At 38.6% G+C, this 19,373-nt stretch overlaps 1 protein-coding gene across 19 annotated transcripts in view; it reads left to right on the top strand.

Annotated features, from left to right (window-relative positions):
* CDH18 (cadherin 18) overlaps positions 1-19,373 on the top strand; it is a 562,593-nt gene that overhangs the window by 340,327 nt on the left and 202,893 nt on the right. Inside the window, exon 3 of one of the 19 annotated variants that reach the window (XM_068931467.1) lies at positions 8,384-8,480. The exons of the other annotated variants lie outside the window; for them this stretch is intronic. The gene's annotated coding sequence lies outside the window, so the exon portion shown is untranslated. The remainder of the gene's footprint in view (positions 1-8,383; positions 8,481-19,373) is intronic. 19 annotated transcript variants of the gene reach the window in all.

Below are 19,373 nucleotides of genomic sequence, written 5' to 3'. Positions count from 1 at the left end.
CCAATTTTAGTTTGACCTAATTTTCAAGTTAAATCTCTGTTCTACATAGCCAAATCTGAAGAACTCCCTTAGCCCTTTCCAATAATGTCAAGTAAATACAGTTGTTTATATTTGTGTTGTAACTTTGGTGAAAGATTACAGACACAAGATATCTTGCTCTGTCTAAATAAAAGAGCTAGATAAAACTCCGATCTTTTTCGTCAGTTTCATCACTTTTGAAGATACTTCTGTAATAATCTTAGTTCAGGGCAATTATGAAACAAACTAAAGAAATATATACTGAATGCATTCAAGAAAAGCCATAGAGAGGGCATGGGATGTCTGATGGAGGATGTTTTTTATCTTGAGCTAAGTTTTGTGAGCTAATTTTAATAGGGCAGTAGAATTCATGTGTGCTGGTGCGTTCTCAGGAATTGCCTTGGAGCATGATTATTTGCTTAGATAAGGAGATATCTTGGTGATTGATGAAACTTTTTTTTTTTTTTCCTGAGGTAGGGGAACGATCTGGGGAAAAAAGAAAGTTAAAGCAAAGAATGGAATTGATTAACTTCTGAAAATTTTCTCTCAATTTAAAGACGTATATGATCTCTGAAAATTGTAAGAGCAGTGGATTTTGAGCTTCAGTTGTTTCTAAAGATGTCTTAAACACTTGTTCGTGAACTTTCAGTGATGAGCGCTAAGAACAAGAGAAAATTTTCTTTACTGATACAGCCGTGAACATGCCCAGCATCTTTGCACTGAGGGGCTTATTTAACTAGAGGAAACATGATTAGCTTTACTCTTGTTTATTTACTGATGGTGTTGTGATGAGTATGTGAGAGAGCTAATCACAAAATTCATGTTTTTACATCTCCTTTTGGTGATTTTGTTAATATTTTATAAATCTCTTTAAAATAATATAAACTGAAAAGAAGTGAATACTAGCTTGCTGAATGAGACCTTATATTCTCAGTAAATACAGTAAAGTACAATAAAATATTCATTTTTGTTTCCTTAACTGAATGTGAATCCAAAGAAGCGAAGAAACAGAGGTTTAACTGTACGTAACTTGAAATCTTTGCTTACTTGCTTTGCTTAGACTTTATATCTCATATTCAGGGAGTTTCCTCATTATTGGAAAAATAACCATGTTTCATCAAGGAATATATACGTGAGATGATCTTATATGTTACTGTGAGTTTATTATTGCACATTGCTTTCTACTGCTTGTGTAAGTCATACAAATGGTAAATGGATGGAGTTATCTGTGGCATCTCTCCTAACACACTGAAGTGATTGAGGTGCTTTGCTAGTGGCTATGCCATTGACAGATAAAGTAAAAAAGGACATTGGTGAACATGCAAAGCCAGTTTTCATTTAGTCTTGGCTAAAATGCCAGCTTTATTTGAGCTGACCTGTAGTGACCGCTTCTCTCGCTAGCTCACGCTTTCTACTGAAGTAGTCCAGCTTCAGCAGCTGTGATCTTCATCCTTTTTATCCACTGAAGAAGCCCTTAAAGGTATTGAAGAGGCTCAGAGAGGATATGTCTCTAGTTCACCTGATGTGTATTTAGAATTCAGAGTAGACTTGTCTGTTCTAAACCTATATTTTGGCTGCGCTTAAAACTATGGCCATATTTACCATCTGCACGCCAGTCATAAAGCCACAATATCAGATAATCTAGGCTGGAATTATTCTACTCTGGGATTAGTTCCTGTTTCTTAAATCCCTTTCTGACTGTTTGAATGAGCTGTGTAGCCTCTGTGTACTGCCAGAGACCCAAAAGTTTGCAGGGCAGTAAATTACAGATGCATATACAGAGCGGGCAAGGCAAAATTTTTGTCCGAGGCAAAATATAAACAAATAGCAAAGACAGAAACTATATGCTCCAGCCTGTACAGATGAATGAACAGCAAAGGAAGTGTGGGGCAACCGTGAGAAGAAAGGGGAAGAAATTATGTGATTACGTACTTCATACAAGCTTTTCTTTCTCTCTGACAGCCTTTTTCCATACTGTCGCTCCCTTCCCCTTACTATTTTTTTCAAGACCTTTTTTGAAAGAATCATTTGGCCTGTAGGCCAGTCAGCTCCTGCTAGAAAGTATGTGCAAGAACAGCATTCCATCAATGCCTTTTTCTCCTTTTATATATACTCTCTTAAGCTGCGGTTTCTGGAACCAGGCAATTTATTTTAGAATTTCAGCTTTAATTTAAAGAGAAAATTGTCAGGATTCTGCTGCTTTTGGCACGTAAGAAAGATTTAAAGCATTATCTCACTGTATCCTCCAGGCTCAGCAAGTAAATTAAAAGAAGTCAAAATTCATTATATTAAAAAAGTATTATTTTTCAAAACTGACCCTTGGTAATTTAATGCTTGGGGTTGCCAGTACTGAGCTTCTGTAAGAATTGCTAAAATTTGCGAAGCCAGAACAAAAGTTACCGCCTTGGTAAGCCATGCTTCTATCATGAAGAGGCATCAGTAATTTTTAGTTAATATACAAAATGAAATAAAAGTGGAGTTAGAAAGAAATGTATTTAGAGGAGGATGCATCTCTAAACATGAAATGTATGAGGCAGTATGAGATACAGTAGTGCATTTATTTTTTTATGGCTGAGATTTTCATTTGTTTCTTCCTTTATAGAAACCCAGATCTGCCTTTCTAATTGTACATAAATATGAAAAATTACTTTCTTAAATAAAAACTAGCCTTTTCCATTTCTGTAGCTGACCATCTGCGTGCCACTCAAAGGCAGCGAGTGGACCACTTTAACTTGAAATGCAGGCAATACAGTTACCCTACAGATAAAATAAAGCGTTACAATAAATTTTAAAAGCCTGTTCACTGAGATGATTGATGTACCTGCTAGGATTTAGTAAACCAGTTCAGATGAAATGAATTGATTCTTTTAAATACAGATCTTTTAGTGATACATAGAAACGTAAATGTTGTCAGTTGTAAGCAACTCTCTGTTACATCCGAGTATAAAATGCTAGCTCTTCCATCATATGTGGAATATGGTTTAATTTTTTTTTTTTTGGTCCACTGAAAGAGAAAAGAAAATAATAATGGTATATGTAATCTGTGGATCTGTGGATCTCAAAAAGCTGAGGTCTCTATTCCCATAGAGCTGTAAGATTAAACTCAGTAGCTTGAGTTTAATTTCTTGATGCAGGTTATCAGTGAACTGGTGGTGGGAGACCACCTGTTACTCACAGACAAGGAAGGACTAAAGATGTGAAGGTCAGCAGCAGCCTTCACTGCAGTGACCAGGAAACTGTGGAGTTTAAAATCCTGAAAAAAGTGAACAATGCAAATAGAATAACAAACCTGTACTCGAGGGTTACAGACTTTGGCTTGTTCAGGAATCTTCTTGGCAGGATCTCGTAGGACTCGATTCCATGGGGCAAAAAGGGCCTAGGACAGCTGGCTGACTTTCGAGGACAACTTCTTCAAAGGATAAGCATGGGTAACTCCAGTGTGCAGAAAGCCAAGCAGATGTAGTAGAAGGGCAGTATGGATGAACAGGAGACTCCTAACTGAGCTCGAACAAAAAATGAAAGTACACAGAAGATGAAAGCTGAGATGGGCTTACTGAACGGATTACAGAGTTATTGCTGAAGCATGCAGGGATGAAGTTAGGAAATCCGGAGCTCAGTTGGACCAAGGGGCGTGAAGGAAACCAGAAAGGCTTCTGTAAGTGCATTGGCAGCAAAAGGAAGGCTAAGGAAATTTGGCCCACTGCTCAGTGGGGCAGGGAATCTAGTGGCAAAGGACATGGAAGAGGATACAGTCCTGAATGCCTTTTTTTGTCTTTGATTTTTACTGCTGCAGTTCTCAGGCCTCTCAGGTCCCTCAGCCTACGAGCAGAGTTTGGGGGCGTCAGGCATTACCCACCATAGGGAAAGATAGGGTTAGGTAGTACTTCAGCCAGTTGAACATACACTAGTCCATGCGACCAGGTGCGATTTATCTGAGCGTGCTGCGGCAGCAGGCTCATGTCATCATGAGGCTGCTTTCTCTCATTTTTGTAAGATTGTGGAGTTCAGGGGGATTCCTGATGACTGGAGAAAGGTGAATGTCACACCCAGCTTCAGGGAGGAAAAGTAGGATCCAGGTCACTCCAGGCTGATCAGCCTAACCTAAGTTCCTGGGAAGGTTATGGAGCAAATCCCCTTAGAAGCCATTTCTGAACGCGTGAAGGACAAGAGGGTGATTGGGATCAGTCAACGTGGATTTACAAATGGCAAATCATGCCTGCTCAACTCGATTGCCTTCTGTGATAAGATGACTGGCTCTGTGGACAACAGGAATGGGTGTCGTTTACCATGATTTTTGCAAGGCCTTCAGCGTTGTCTCCTATATTGTATTGATAGCCAAATTGGTGAGATACGGACTGCAAAGGTGGACTGTAAGGTGGGTGGAAAATTAGCTGGACCATCAGGATCAGAGAGTTGTGATCACTGATGCAAGATCAAGTTCGGGGCCAGTGACTAGTGGTGTCCCTCGAGGATTTCAGTTAGAGAAAGTGCTGTTTTAATGTGTTTATTAATGATGACCTGGAAAATGGAGTGGCCTGTACTCTCAGGAATTTTGCAGATACTAAATTGGAGTTAACAGTCTATTTGATGGCAGGCAGGGCTGCTGTTTAGAGGAACCGTGTCGGACTGGACTAATGAACTGACAGAAAATTCATGAAGTTCAACAAAGACAAATGCAAAGTCTTGCTTCTGGGATGAATAAACCCATGTAGCAGTAGAGGCTTGGTGCAAACAGGACAGAAAGCAGCAGAGTGCAGAAAAGGAGCCAGGGATACTGGTAGACAGGTTGAATGTAAGTCAGCGTACGCAAAGAAAGCCCACAGCGTGCTGGGCAAGAAATTAGCCAGCAGGTTGAGGGTAGTAATTTCCCCCCTCTTTTCAGCCCTTATGAGACTCTCTGTGGGTACTGTGTTGAATTTGGTCTCCCCATGACAAGAAAGATACTGATGCACTGGAGTGAGTCCAGAGGAGGAGCTACTGAGGTGGTCAGAAGACCACAGCACATGATGTACGAGGGGAGGTTGGGAGAGCTGAGTTCATTCAGCCTTAAGAAGAGAAGGTTAAGGGGCGACCTTACAGCTGTCTTCAGCTACTTAATGGCAAGGTATGGAGAAAGCGGAGCCGGATTCTTCTCAGAGGTGCATGGCATTAACAAAAAGCAATGAAAACAAGCTGGAACATGAGAACTTTTGTTCAGATAGAATTAAAAAAATTACCATGGGAGCAAGCAAATACTGGAATAGATTTCCCAGAGTGGTGTAGAATATCTACCTTTGCAGATGCACTAAACTCAACTAGACGGGTCCCTGAGTAACCTGATGTAGTTGTCCCTGCTTTGAGCAGAGATCCCATCCAGCACAAGTATTTCCTAATTCTGCAAGCAGTGCTTAAAATAAGTTAGATGATTTAAAAAAAAAAAAGGTGGCATGAGTATTAACTACTTAAAGTACCTAATTTTTTATCTTAAAAATTCCTTTATTGCTTGAATGTATAGCTTCGTTGTCTTCCTGAGCAACCATGTAGAAACTCTGAAATGCAGTATCGCCAGTGTACTTCTGGTAGAAGTGAACAATAGCAGTGCTGGAAAGCTCCTGTTAGGAGCTCATGAGATTTCCGTTCTGGCTTCCTGAAATCAGCTTCATTCAAATATGCAGTAGATCAGCATTGAAAGTGTTTCTGAGTTTTTCTGAATTGAACTCCACTGTTTAAAATGTTGAGATATATTCATTACTTATGATGAGACTGCAAAAGAATGGAAACAAGACAAATAAACCAAACGTTTTTGAGGTGGGAGCAGTTTGGGTTTTTTGTTTGTTTTTTAACAGTGCCCAGAAAGTTAGCAGAGCTTTTCGAAGGAAAAGTGGGATCCAGGTCACTCCAGGCTGATCAGCCTAACCTAAGTTCCTGGGAAGGTTATGGAGCAAATCTTTTGGTAGAACAAATATTTTTGTTACATAAAGGACATTGTTCAGTGAAAAACATGTTCTGCATTTTGCCTTTATTGGGAGCAGAGCCAGGAACTTAACATTGCTTTGTTACTTCACTGTACTTCTGGAAAAAAAAATAAATTCATAGGTTAACCTGAAAGTGGGCCTGCACTAAGCATTCTCAGTCATTAATAATTCTAGCAGTAGGAACATATTAACATAGTAATATCTAAGGAAAATAAACTCCCAGTGCTAATTAAGACTGGATTTTAAAGGAGGGTTCCCGCCCCCACCTTTTTCCCCCCAGAATCCATTTAACTTAGAAATGTGCTCTTATCTGGATAGAATATTCCAATGCTGTTAATTTGCCGTGAATTCTGGGATCCAAGGAAGTAACATAAGTACAAAACAGAGGCTTATATCTCTATGAAGAGCAAAATGCTTATTTCAAGTTTTGTAAACATCCTTTTTTTTTTTTTTTACTGAAGTGATTAAAGAGTATTTTGTCTCCACCCTTCACACAATTACTCAAATTAAACTTTTTTTGTTCTAATACTTTTTTCTGAAAAAAAATTTGTTCTCAAGTCTGTTAAATAGTGTGAGTAATGATATATACTTATGTCGTGACAGAAAAAAGTATAAATATTATTTATGCCAACTAAGAAATTTATTGGCAATTTTTGATACTAAGATGGTAGGGATATAAATTTGTTTTTAACTTGTTAACTGCGACATCAACAACATGCTGATAAACCTTTTGGAGCTTAACTGACAAAATTATAGTCAGGGACATATTGATAGCTGTGTTGTTGTTTTTTACCTCGAGATGGGCTGAAGGAGGTCACCCTTCTGTGGGATTTATTGTAAGACTCTGCTGCAGGACAGAGGATCAAACTGTAGCTATAATTTTACTTCCCATTAGCTGTCAGTTGGAAATCCATTGCAAGGATGTACTATTCACAGATTTCTTTATAAAAAGGACCTGAAATTACATATTTGAGCATATTCAGTTGACAGCCTATGCTTTATTTCACATGGAAGTAATGGCATGTTGGTGAGGAAATAAATACTTTGAAGCCCATGGAACTTAGTTACGATATGAGCGAATATATTTTTTCATAGAACTTGCTCTCTGTGGGGAGAATATAATTTGAACATAGACAAAACGAGAAATAGTCTAATAATTACCTATGTTAAAGGGCTAATTTAACATTAAGCAGCATGTGATAATTATTTTTTACACTTACTCTTCAGTATTCTGCACTTTTTTCTCAGAGTCCAGTACTCTCTGACCAGGTTCTTTTAGATACTCCACGCATGCAGAGAGTGCAGTGTTTAATACAAGAGTTTATTCTGAGGGAATTTGGTGTTGCACGGGATTTTTGATTTGGCAGAGAGATTCAGCAATATACTGAAATCACAATACAAGTGTATACACTTAACAAAATCTAGCAATTGCAATATACAGTGCAATCACAAAACCAATGGGATTGCCATTACCGGTCTCAAATATGCTCACCGTCACGACGCTGGGCGTCCCCAGTTGCCAGGAAGGAATACGCGGGTTGATGCCAGCTCAAGCCCGTTGCTCTCTTAGAAATTCCTTTGTTAGTTGTTGAGGTTTTATACTTTCTGTTGGGCTGAGCCATGTATACACTTCCCCCATGCTGGTCTGGCTGTTCTCAGGGAGATCTTCACATTCTTTTGAACAACACAAGAAGAAACATTTACACCAGGTCCAACTAACGGATATGGCTGCTTACCTAAAACAAACGTCACCCTCTGGCCCCCTTTGTGTTGATATAACATGAGTTCTCTGTGGAACAGCAAGGATTAAGGAGCTGCAGCCTACACTGTCCTTGAGCTTCATGGGGCATCTGGCCCTCTGAGGCTTCTCCCATTGTAGGGGTTATTGGTCAGTCACATTTTTAGTTTGCAGTATTTTGCTTAAAGCATTGGTCAAGTGCCCAGCTTTTAAACGTGACAGGGTGTGGTGTAGCTGAGACTCCTCCAATAACTTCTTACAAAGTGGCTATTTTACAAATATGAAAATGGATCCATTGACTCGACTACTTTGCAGTAATTGTCTGGGGGGGGTTGGCGGGTTGCAGCGGTTTTTCCAAGCTTAGCTGGTGATATTCTTACTACGCTACATCAGTACCTGTGTGAAGTGATAGCCTCTTGGGCCTTTGCAAGAAGAATGTGAAGTTATTTTGCTGAGCAATTTTAGTTACAGATGCAAAAACTCTGCAGGATAGGTTCATGGCTATAATCTTTAAGTTACAGTGAGAGGTGGGTCCAGCTGGCTCTGACATGGATGTAATATGGGGGAATGAAATGTCTTTCTAGTTCAGAGGGAATGATATTTCAGGTGGAGAAAGCCCTTAGAATCTGCCAAGTGTGGGAAATCTAGATTAAAATTTGTTTCTTCTCTTCAGCTATAAAGCGAAACCCTTAGACCTGACAGGGAACGTGATGATTTTCAGTGATCTTAATGGAAAGACTCGCTCGGACTGCAGTGAAAATTGGATCAAGGTCTGTATGTTTGATTTTGTTCAGGCTCAGGAGTAAGACTTTCATAGGGCTTAAAGACTGAAGATGAGTACCAGTTCTTTCTGTAAATTACAAATCAGCAAACCAATTTTACACTGCTGCATAGTATAAAGAATTAGTCAATGACTACTTTTTATAGGGTAGATTTTATATTTTTTCTAATTCCTTTTTTTTTCTCCCGCTACATACATTTACTATTGTGGTATGTAATTATCACTCTTCTAAGGGCTATAAAAGTTACACTGAGAAAAATAACTTCTTTTTCCCCCATCTCCTTACCACCTATTGAGGTCTTTTTTGCAACATTTTGTCCCTTCTTCTTGGTCGTAAATGAGATATGTAACAATTTAAGACCCTTATGCAGGAAATCACTTTAGCAAAAACAGTATGCTCATGTGCCCTCTCTGAACTAGGAGGTATGTATACAAATAATAAATTATAGAGCTTAGCCAAATCTCTGCTTCCACTTAAACAACTTATCTTATGATTAATATTCAGGCCATTTATTTTTATAGTTGCAAATTGTTTATAAATGTCTCTTGAATTAGTATTGGATGTGAGCCTCTATAAGCATATTTTGGTATGAAAACTTAGATTTTTATAACTTTTAATAGAAAATATTATGTTTTATTGGTGATATTTTATTTATTTGAACTGTGCCCCTCTAGTATCACCTTGCCTTTCAGTGGATATCCTGTTCATAGTCCCTTGAAGTAGGGCAGGACTATTACAGATGAAAAACAAAAGACACAAAAGTCTGTTTATGAGCTGAGAAGGAAAATAACTTTTCTAAATCCTAGGATAGTGTCTCTAGTCACTCGGACATCCTTTTTTTACTTAGCGACCTTTATCCACCCCAGCCCAGTGCTGCTCAGAATACCACCTTCCACCTCTCCAGAGCCACCACGATGGCGTTAGTGGCTTCGTGTTCACACTTACAAGGGCACGCTCCAACTCGATTTCCCTCTCTACGCAAAACTTGCCAAAACAGAACATTGTACTGCAGCTATGGTTTTCCAGTTGGAGAGTGATTTGGAAAAAATGACCGTATACGACAAGTATATTTAACACAGTATTGAAAGAAGCTCAGTTTATGAATAGAATGGTTCTCTTGCATCTGAATTATTATCTTCAGGCCCAGTATTCAAATAGTCTAAGGTCCAGTTATTTGTTGCAGTTTTGTGTTGTATCCTAGTCACTGGTCTTCTTTCTACTGTGCGCCTCCTCAGTCTTCCACTCCGCTCACCTCAGATGTTTCTTGGTGTGCAGAATCACAGATTTTTCAAAAGTACCAAAAAGTCCAAACTGCTGGATTGTGCTGAGTGTCCTATTAAAAGTATCTTTCATGACTCAGCAAGAATCTCTATTAAGTGAATGAATCGATTCTAGAATAAGAGAGCTTTTTAAAGCCATTTTGCTTAGTTCTGTTCTCTGGTAATTGTGTCTTATGAGTGCAATGGAGACTTGCATTTGTGCAAGGGTTATATTTACAGAAGCAGCATTTGGCACCTCAAGTGTATCTTTGAACACAAAAATTTCTTGAGGTTATTAACTAACGGAGCTAGCACATTCTTATCAATATAGGCGATAGAAGGGAACAGATACACATTTCTGTCAAAATTGCTTCAGCTGCTTTCTCTGGGTCTTCAGAAACTTTTATGGAGACTTATTTTAATTTTCATCTTAACGTTTTAAAACATATCTGCTCCTTTTCCTGATGTTGATTACCCCTCACTTGTGAATGTTTTATTAAAATATTAGTCAGCAGAATAGTGGCAAAGACAAGCTCTTAGGTTACATGGGTAGGGCCGTCCCTTATAATCTTACATGATTGCTAGGCTGTCGCTTTGTTTACACCTCTGCCCTACTTATGCTGTTCTTTGGGTTTAGTCATACTTTTTAAGTACATACACCTGGGAAACTTGAGTGGAAGAGGAGAATGGAAAGGATTTAACTATACTTTCTTTACACATCTCCTAATCAGAAGAACTAAACCACTGTGGTGAATGTGGAGAAAGAGAGCAAAAGTTGGTGTTTCTGAGCTAGCATGTCTCTGTCAAACTTTAAGTGGAGCGATTCCTTGTTCAGAACAGCATTTAAAGACAGACTACATCCCAAAATCTTGGTTTTGGCAGCAACCTTTTTGGAAGGTATATTTAGAAAAGTCTTACTGACCTGCTGATTCTCTTCTTCTTCAGTAAAGTTTTGAAATTATTGATGAAAGAGGTTTTCTGAGGAAGATAAAACAAAAATGTGTTCATCCATTTCATAATAGGTAGCATTAGTTGTTACTCAAAATATTATACAGTAATAAATTAGTTTTATTCGGAAAGAATAAGCGTAGGAATCGGCATCAGGAAAATCCTCTTGCCATGGGAATAGAAGATTAGTGGAGGTACTTATATTTGGATTCTTTTTTAAGTAATTGATGTTACTGCTCTAAGTCACATCATTCAAAGACATATATAGACAAGGGCAAAAATCGTAGCTTATTGTCAAGGAATAGGTATTTACTTACTTCTTACATTATATTATAGAATGTATTATCGAAAATCTCTTTGCAAGAAAATGTCTTAAACAATTTTTAAGAGTTTCATTGCCCCCACTCACTCTTCACTTACAAAAGCAGGGCAGGTTAGGTAGCCCACTTATAAACAGTCGAGTGGGATTATTTTTAACACGTAAGCTGGTTCGGTTATCTCTGTACAACATCAAAGTTAGCATGCCCTGTTTCAAGCGAAGACCTACATTTCCACTTGGAGGTTTTGACTTAAATGTGTTCAGAACCAAACAAAATGCTTTTATGTATATATAGGAAACAAAACTTCTAAGCTTCTAAGCTTAACCTTTCTTAAGGTTTGTATGTAAGGAGGTGTTTGTATTATCTATACGGATCTTATGACAGCAACTCTTGCTGAAAGAATACTAAATCTCTTACAGAAACATGTAGATGTTACCTCTTCGAAAAAAAGAATTACACCACAAAAGGAACAGGTAAACATCACTGAAAATTGCTCACATATGGTAGACGTCCAAGGAAACGTAATTTGTGCTCTGTCAAAATACTGCTGAGATGTATTGTTTCATTCTGCTGTATACTATAAAACATCTGAATATCAAACCTTTATGCTAAATGAGAAATCCGTCATGGTTACACTGTTACGACCCTACAGGTTTCAGTGCATAGCACAAAATCTTACTGTGTCCCCGAGATCCTTTGAGGTCACCAGCAGTCCCTGGAAGATTATTTTGCTTCCATTGACCCTGTAGTACCAGCTTCCCGTGCCCTTCATCCACTGTAGCCAATTCTGCTACATTTTGATAGACTGGAGGATGGGTGGACCAAGGGTTCTTGTTAGGCTCTCCAGGATCCAGTTTATAAATTTTAGACACACTTAAGGAATGCCTTGTAGTCCAGCTGGCACTACTGAAACTCAACTCAAGCAAAGTTAAGATAAAATTCAAATACTAGCATTTATTTATAGCGTTCAAAATAGACGAGTTACGAGTTTTTATAGCCTAGATAAATGAAGAAGTGAAACAAGTTGTAGTTAATCTTCATGCACAAAGATTGTGTTAGAAATACCTCTTTCTCCCTTTTCAAGTTAACTTTATGTCCTTGCTGTCAAGTTGGCAGTCAGGGTGTTGGTCTTTCTGCTTAGAGATCACAGGAATCGTTATATCTTTTAACATTTATTGCTGGGGGGAAGGGGGCTCTGGTCATCTGAAAACTTTCAATATATGGCATCAACCAAGATCATCTGCCTGACTTTGAATTAAAGTGAGATACCAATAGACTATGCAAGGGACAGGCTAGCAGAGTTAGTTGCATTCTGGGCCTCTTTGCACCCGTCCTAGTATACTAGACCCTATGCGTTTATGTCATTGGGTGGTCACTGCTGTGGAACATCACCAGCAAAACATCATGCAAATACAAAATGACAAAAACGCTATTGATGTCAGATACCTATACCAAAAATGACAAGATGACATGAAGCTGTTAATAAAGCAGGCTACTTATATCATGTAGTCTAGTTTTTAGGATCAAATAGATGAAGCAGTATTAACACCAGGCAAAACTATCAATTCAGGCTTGGTTTTTAATAAACTCTAAACTGTCCTATTAAAATCCATTGTAGTGGATTAGTTAATAGCCACTATCATTTGAATAACACATACTGCAGTTTAGGTTCATTCCAAGTTTACCTTTTTCTAGTTCCTAGAAAGAAGTGATACCAGCATAAGTACTGAGATTTTTTTAAGACTGCAGAATTTAGTGTCTGGAAGTAGAAGAGGTTCTGCTTAAGTGATCACTTAAATCTTCTGTCCCCCCCTCACCCCCCCTTCATTGGCCTGTTCTATAGTTAAAATTCTTAAGATGATATCTGCAACCTAGTAGCAGTGGATTTCCTTTACTTACTTTCCTTTTCTCCTTTTTTACTTATCACTGTTTTTTTACTCTATATTGCCACCAGCATAAGAAACTCAGAGGACTACACGCACATGTCTGAATTTAAAGTTGGTTTTGTTTTCTACCACATGACACAATTTGCATAGAAATTGTGCATTGTGGAATGGAAAATGCTTAATCAGAAACATGTTCAACTTGATTCATTTGGCAGATAAAGACTGTTTTGCGGAACTTTACCTGAATTCAGGTTGAGATGTTGTAGACCAGAGTTTTTTCAGGCCCTGCGAACTCTATAGCCACAGAGTTGGGAGTCTTGCATGCACTGCACGTGCATGCCTGAGTACCATAGCAGGAAGCCCTAAAGCAGCAGTGAGTTCCAGGATTTTTGAACTTCTGTATGTGGAATGTGAATACACAATCCTGGAAGTTACAGGATACTTTCCCTGAGCCTGCTTCTCTGAGAGTTTAGAAATCGTAATGTTGTCAAGCAGGAGCTAGTTCATGTTATTGAGCTGATTTAGTTTGTACTATTTTGCTGGAGAGTAAAAGCTGCTGCAAAGAAAGTTAAAAATGTAAGTGCCTTATCTGCTAATGTATTTTCCTTACTTCTTGAGCTTTCCAGATTATTTAAAGTGGCGTAAGTATTTAGCTAACCTTGATTACATGTTAACTCAGTTACGCTTTTTTGAAAACTGTTACACATTTTCTCAGTAAATAGATTCCCTGCAATGATTTATTTTAGTTCTTTTATGCTTTAAATATTCTTTCTTTCTCCCCAGCCTGTATGGCTACTTGGAAAGTTGTAACACTAAAAGCCCAATTTCTTTCTGCTCTTGCACATGCAATCCATTTGCACAGTGGGATTCCAGCTAAGTATAGAAACAAGAACAGCACACCAGGGAATGCATGCACCTAGCATGAAGCTTGAACGCTTCCATCCTTAAGCTTTTATAATGTTATAATGATCTTAGTGATCATACTGTGCTGCATCTCAGGCAAGAGAAATTAGAGAAAAGGAAAAAAAGCACCCAGCTTACTTTATTAATAATGCCTGTGCTATTATTTTAAAATGCTACCTCTGTATGATTTTCTTGAAGACACAGAAAGCATTGCTGAGCTTCACTGCTTTTCGTAGTCTGCCGTGAGCTTTTCTGTTGTTACCCTTGGCAGATGAGTTAAAACCTAACTGCTTGCTCTGATCAGGAATATGTTGCAGTTTACAAAAACTAGCTCCCTGTGTTCTGCTGGGTACACTGAGCTTTAGGCCATTTCTGTTGTAAGCTCACTGAAGTTACTGGAGCCACACGAGAGGTGAAGTCCTGCACAGTTCAAGAAAAGACTTTGATTCCACACTCTCCATTTTGCCTAATGCTTTGTCAAAAGACATACTAGATTGTTAGGATTTTTTAGAAAAAAGGAATAACCACAAGCAATTGTTCGTCCCTAGTAATAATAACTACTGAGCAATGACAGAGATGATTTTAAAAATAAATTAAATAACCATTTCAGAAGCAGCATTTTCAGCACTTCAATTTGGTTCCCAGAAGTGGTTTTCTCTATCAGTCACTGTCAGGACTCATGAATATAAAAGTACCATTTCCTCAGCAAATACAGAAAATAATTCTGTTAATGGGAATGTATTCTATTTTACTATGCCTACATTTTGTAAATGTTTCAGATTTCCAGAGGATCATCTAGGGTCATTCTATTACCAGATATGATTATTATGTGTAATATAATTGGATATGTGAGGCTATGCCATAATTTTCTACAGAACAATTGGCAAAATATTAATAGCTATACAAAGCAGATGGTTAGCTCATACTATACTGCTCATTAAGAATTACCCAAAGTTCAAGCATTATGAAGGACATCTGCAGGAAATTCAGGGTATTTAGCAGCTTCTGAGAGATACTATACCTCAATGATTTGAAATAGAAAAGTAATTGATTCCCTAAATCACTTAACAGGTTTTTTTATTTCTGTCTGAGAATAAAAATGACACTTGTAAAGCTAAGCCATCTTCTGTAGTTGAAATTTCTGCTGTTAATTATAATAATATCAATAAAACACTTCACTGAACAAAGAAAGCATGCAGGATGAGGAAGTGAGGCTTGAGAACTGACAAGAATACGCCCTCTTATTGGGTTAGCATGATAAATAGAGATACTGTTACCACAGTGTCTTCTACAAATTGTGGAACTTATTTTTATCCTAGAGAGAACAGATAAATACCAGACCTCAGCAAAAAAACCCTGCAAGAATTACACTAGCATTCATAAGCAGGGTTATGAACCCGTATCTCTTACTATTGCTTTTAGTAGTTGAACATTCTTGCATTTGATTTAAATGGGCGTATTTTCAGTAACTCTGATGAAATTTGTCATTTTTGATCAAGAGCATAAGGACATTTTCTCTTTTTCAGTGATTCTAGCATCAGTTGTTGAAAAACGAATGTCAAAAGCCACCTTAAGGTATGGTGTACTGAACTGCAGAAGGGAACAGCAGGTTTTTTAGTTTGAAAATGTTTTAAAAGTACTCATTCAGGCTGTTTTAAATATGAATCATACATAACACAATTTGGAATATAAAGGTAGCAGAAGTGTGGGAAGCTGAGGTCTGGCCATTACAGAGCGAGTGTTAGAGAAGCCAGTGCTTTGTAGCGCTGCAGATTGTTTAGCCCACTCTGTTTTCATTGTTGAGTGATAACAAGAAAATGTAAAATAACAAAATGCTTAGGAAAGCCTTTTCAGGTTGTCCTTCTACGCTTAAGCCAATACATCTTGGGCTCCTAAAATGATTGAGCTGGCCTTACTTACCTCCTTGATAAGCCATGTCTTTGGTTCCCTGACTAGCTCCCTAGCTATCCATTTCCTTAGGCTAAGCAGTTAGTTGCTCCCACAGTGATTGCACTGGAGAGTCACCAACACTCACTTTTCTGTAGAAAGATTTTATTCAATACTGTTCAAGCCCAGTTTGGTAAATACGTAAGTGTGAGAAAGATCACTGTTGCGTGTGCTTTAACTGCATTGCTTCAAGCTAGAGGTTTTTGGAGATTTAGAAACCTTTGCTATGGTTTGCATACATCTGTTGTGGTTGCTCTAGAACCTCCTTAGGATATCACTAAGAGAATAGATCTTTGTAGCATTTTTCCTACTTACAGTTCAAGGAGAAATAGTAAGAACAAGAATAAGAACGGTATTAATAACCTGTTTGTTGTTCCTTGTTTTTAACACATTGTCTGATTTCTTTGTATGACTATATATAAAATATAATCTGGTGATGACAGAAGTATTGCAATCTAGAAAGGAGAAAAATCATGTATTTTGTTAAGTATTTGCAAATATACTCGCTTCCCTTCTTTATTGCATCTTTAGATGAAAATTCCTTGACATAATTGGCTTTGTGGGGTGCAAAGGAAAAACTAAATAAGAAACAACTGCTTTTTCCTCTCCAAAAGAGAGTCCATCATAACTCTTTGCAAAGGGATAGGAGAAATTAAAAGCCACAGGAGAAATTCTCATTTTTGATATAGAAGGTAAACTCTTGTTAGCTTTAAGTTCTGTAGTAAGTAAAATGAGTTTTGACATGCCTCCTGTCTGAAAAAAAGGGGGTTGGACTTTCTGGTTTCTAATTCATGCGCTTAGTGGTGGGAACTCTGCAAAAGCGCTGGGAGCCTTACAAGGCTCCAGCATTGCTACTAGCATCCTACTTCATACTCTATGTTTCTAATTTTAATGCAGAGATTTTTTTTTTCTTATTATCCTATTTGGCAGAGTAATCTTAATAGTGATTGTTTCCAGCTTCCTATCTAATAATTCAGTTTATACTTCAAAGGGCAGTATTAGCATCCTTTAAAAATATTCAGTGAGTGGCAGCTTAATATGCAAGCTTAACTCACTGCAGCCTTTTTACCTCACCTTGCATATTTTTATAAAACACATATATAAAAGTTTGCACCAAATCATCTGGATTGCAGCAGCAGGGGAGAGGGACGAAGGGAAGAATTTGAGTCAAGCAGCCATTTGGGCAGGTCCTGGTTGACATTTCTGTGGAAGAAACGGGTCACGTAAGGGCTCCCACTTCTGCTATTGTCTCATGGCAAAACCGGTTGGTCACCCCATGGCCTTGCTGTGCCTCTTCTGCTTTACTGTTGGGGCTTCGTGATCTCCTTCCCCTTTATCTCTCCGTGAGCTCTAAACAAGAGGATAGAAAAGTGCTTTGCCCTTTCAATTTCCTGGCCTTTCTTTCCCGCTGTCTCCCGTAAAGCTTGTAACGGTAGTACTTGCTCCCTCGTGGATTAGCATAGGCCTCACTGGTCGCATCGCCAGCCCAATCGCCGTGACGTTTTCCCCATCGAAAGCCAATTAATGGCTGTTGCCTGGGTTTACTGCCACCTCCTAGTGTCCCGCCCCAGAGGCGTAAGAAGGATATGAAGTTGGTAGCAGCCCATCTGTGCTTCTCCCTTTCTTTTCTGCCCGTGCCCAACGTGGTAGAGCCGGTCCCGGCAGGTGCCGGAACCTTCCGCGCCGTTCCAGCCGGGCGGACGCGGCCCCAGCTCCCTCGCTCTGTCCGCGCGGTGCCTTGCAGTAGGTTTACCCCGTGAGGCTTGGCGTGCAGGGGCTGTCTCTCAGCGCGGTCTCTCCCTGTTTGCGTGGGCTGCTGCGAATAGAAAGAAAGTTTGTAGCCCGGGCTGGTGGTTTAAAAGCAGCGCCTTGCTGCCGGTGGCGTTGACAAGAGGTATGAGAATGCCGCTGACTTTTCCTTTAGAAGGCAAACTCCAACTTCACTTTTTGCTCATGGTGAGCTTTATGTGCTTCGTGATAAACTCAGAAAAGGACAGTTGTAAATGTAAAAATCTTGAAGAACTGTGTTTACCGTGGTGACATCTCTAACATACGTTAAGTCTAAGATGCCTGTTTGAACTTCTCTTTTCTAAGATGCTCTCTGGTGTCCTGTAAATGAAGCTTACTGAAAACTGCAGCTGCTTCTGCGCGCTAGTTTTATAGACGTAATCCCAGCACATATGATTTGTGCAGGAACTGCAATTACTAATAACTGTCAAATGGCTGGTATTAGCATTGCACTGCTTGCTGATGCCTTTGGGGAAAGTTAGGTAGCAGCAGCCATTGTGTATATCAGAAAATTTAAGTTTCTTGCTGCCTTGTTTTTTTCAGTTGCATTTTCTCCACAGGGCATTCGCATTTTTATATATATATGTGTGTGTGTGTGTATATATGTTTTTATACACACACACACATATATGTAACAGCTTCTTTAAAGAAGTTTGATTTCATATTGAGATGACATCCTATTTGGACTCACAAATCAGTAAAAAGAGTATGATACTGATGGGCACAAAACGGGGCGGGAACAAACCCTGCCCAGTCCTTTAATACAGGAGACCAATTAGAGAAAGCGTTAGAAAAAATAAATTCACTCCTGAAATGCTTGTAGTTCACAGTGTGGTGAAAAGGGCAGAAAATTGAGCTGATGGGAAGGTGATGAGTCTGCTTTATATATATGTGTGTGTGTGTGTGTATGTATATATATATTTGTAATCTGATTATTTCTCTTTGTTGTTATTTCTTGTTATCTAAAGATCTTAATTGTGTGTCCCACCGCAGTATTCTTGTGAAGGGGTTGTAGGTTCACAGATTCTTACAGACTTTTAAGAGGAAGAGGTTTAAGTAAGTGAATCAAAAATTACAAATACCGTGACTGTACTGCTTTTTATCTCGGCTGAAGGAGTTGTATTTTAAAATAAAATACCCTCTCCATCAGTTCCTTGAATTCTGACACATGGTGAGGGTTTTTGTTTTTCCCAGCAGCTAAAGAGGCAGTAGGTTTGTTTTGGCAAGTTGTTTGCAAAAAGAAGTGGAGAAGTGTCCTGTTACCACTGAGCAGTAAGTGCCTGGTTTACCTGCTATTTTAGCTGCAGAAATAAGTGGGATATGCAAACGAATTGATGTGGAACATTTTATAATAGTGAGAAGCATATAGAAATGATGCTGCTGGTTCAGTCTGTGCAGCTTGCACACGTGTAAGTCTTAACTATTTTGAAACTGAAATGCTTTTAAAAAAAAAAAAAAAGGCCAGGAGAGCTGTTTGGAAGTAATTGGGGATCAAGTCATAAGCACTGTTGAGATATACAGAGTAAATTATTGAAAGCTGAAACTGAGAAGTACAATAAGTGACATCCAGGTAAATTGATTCAGAGACTTAAGTTTTAAATATGCAGTATAGACAATCTCTGAAATTAAAGGGAGCTGTGTGGATGTGTATGCAGAACTCTGCCCTTAGAAACTAGGAGCTGATTAAATAAAGACATGCCTGTCCGTTATATTTACGTGCTACTAAAAATGCCACCCTGCCTTATATTATAAATGGCTGTCAGCTTTATTTGCAACATGTTTCCCTGTTAATTTAAATTTTTTTGTGTCATGTTAGGTTAAAATTTCTAT

The sequence above is a fragment of the Struthio camelus genome, chromosome 2 (assembly GCF_040807025.1).
Source record: "Struthio camelus isolate bStrCam1 chromosome 2, bStrCam1.hap1, whole genome shotgun sequence".
Lineage (NCBI taxonomy): Eukaryota > Metazoa > Chordata > Aves > Struthioniformes > Struthionidae > Struthio > Struthio camelus.
The sequence above is the reverse complement of the archived record's forward strand: the minus strand, read 5'-3'. Positions and strand labels throughout refer to the sequence as shown.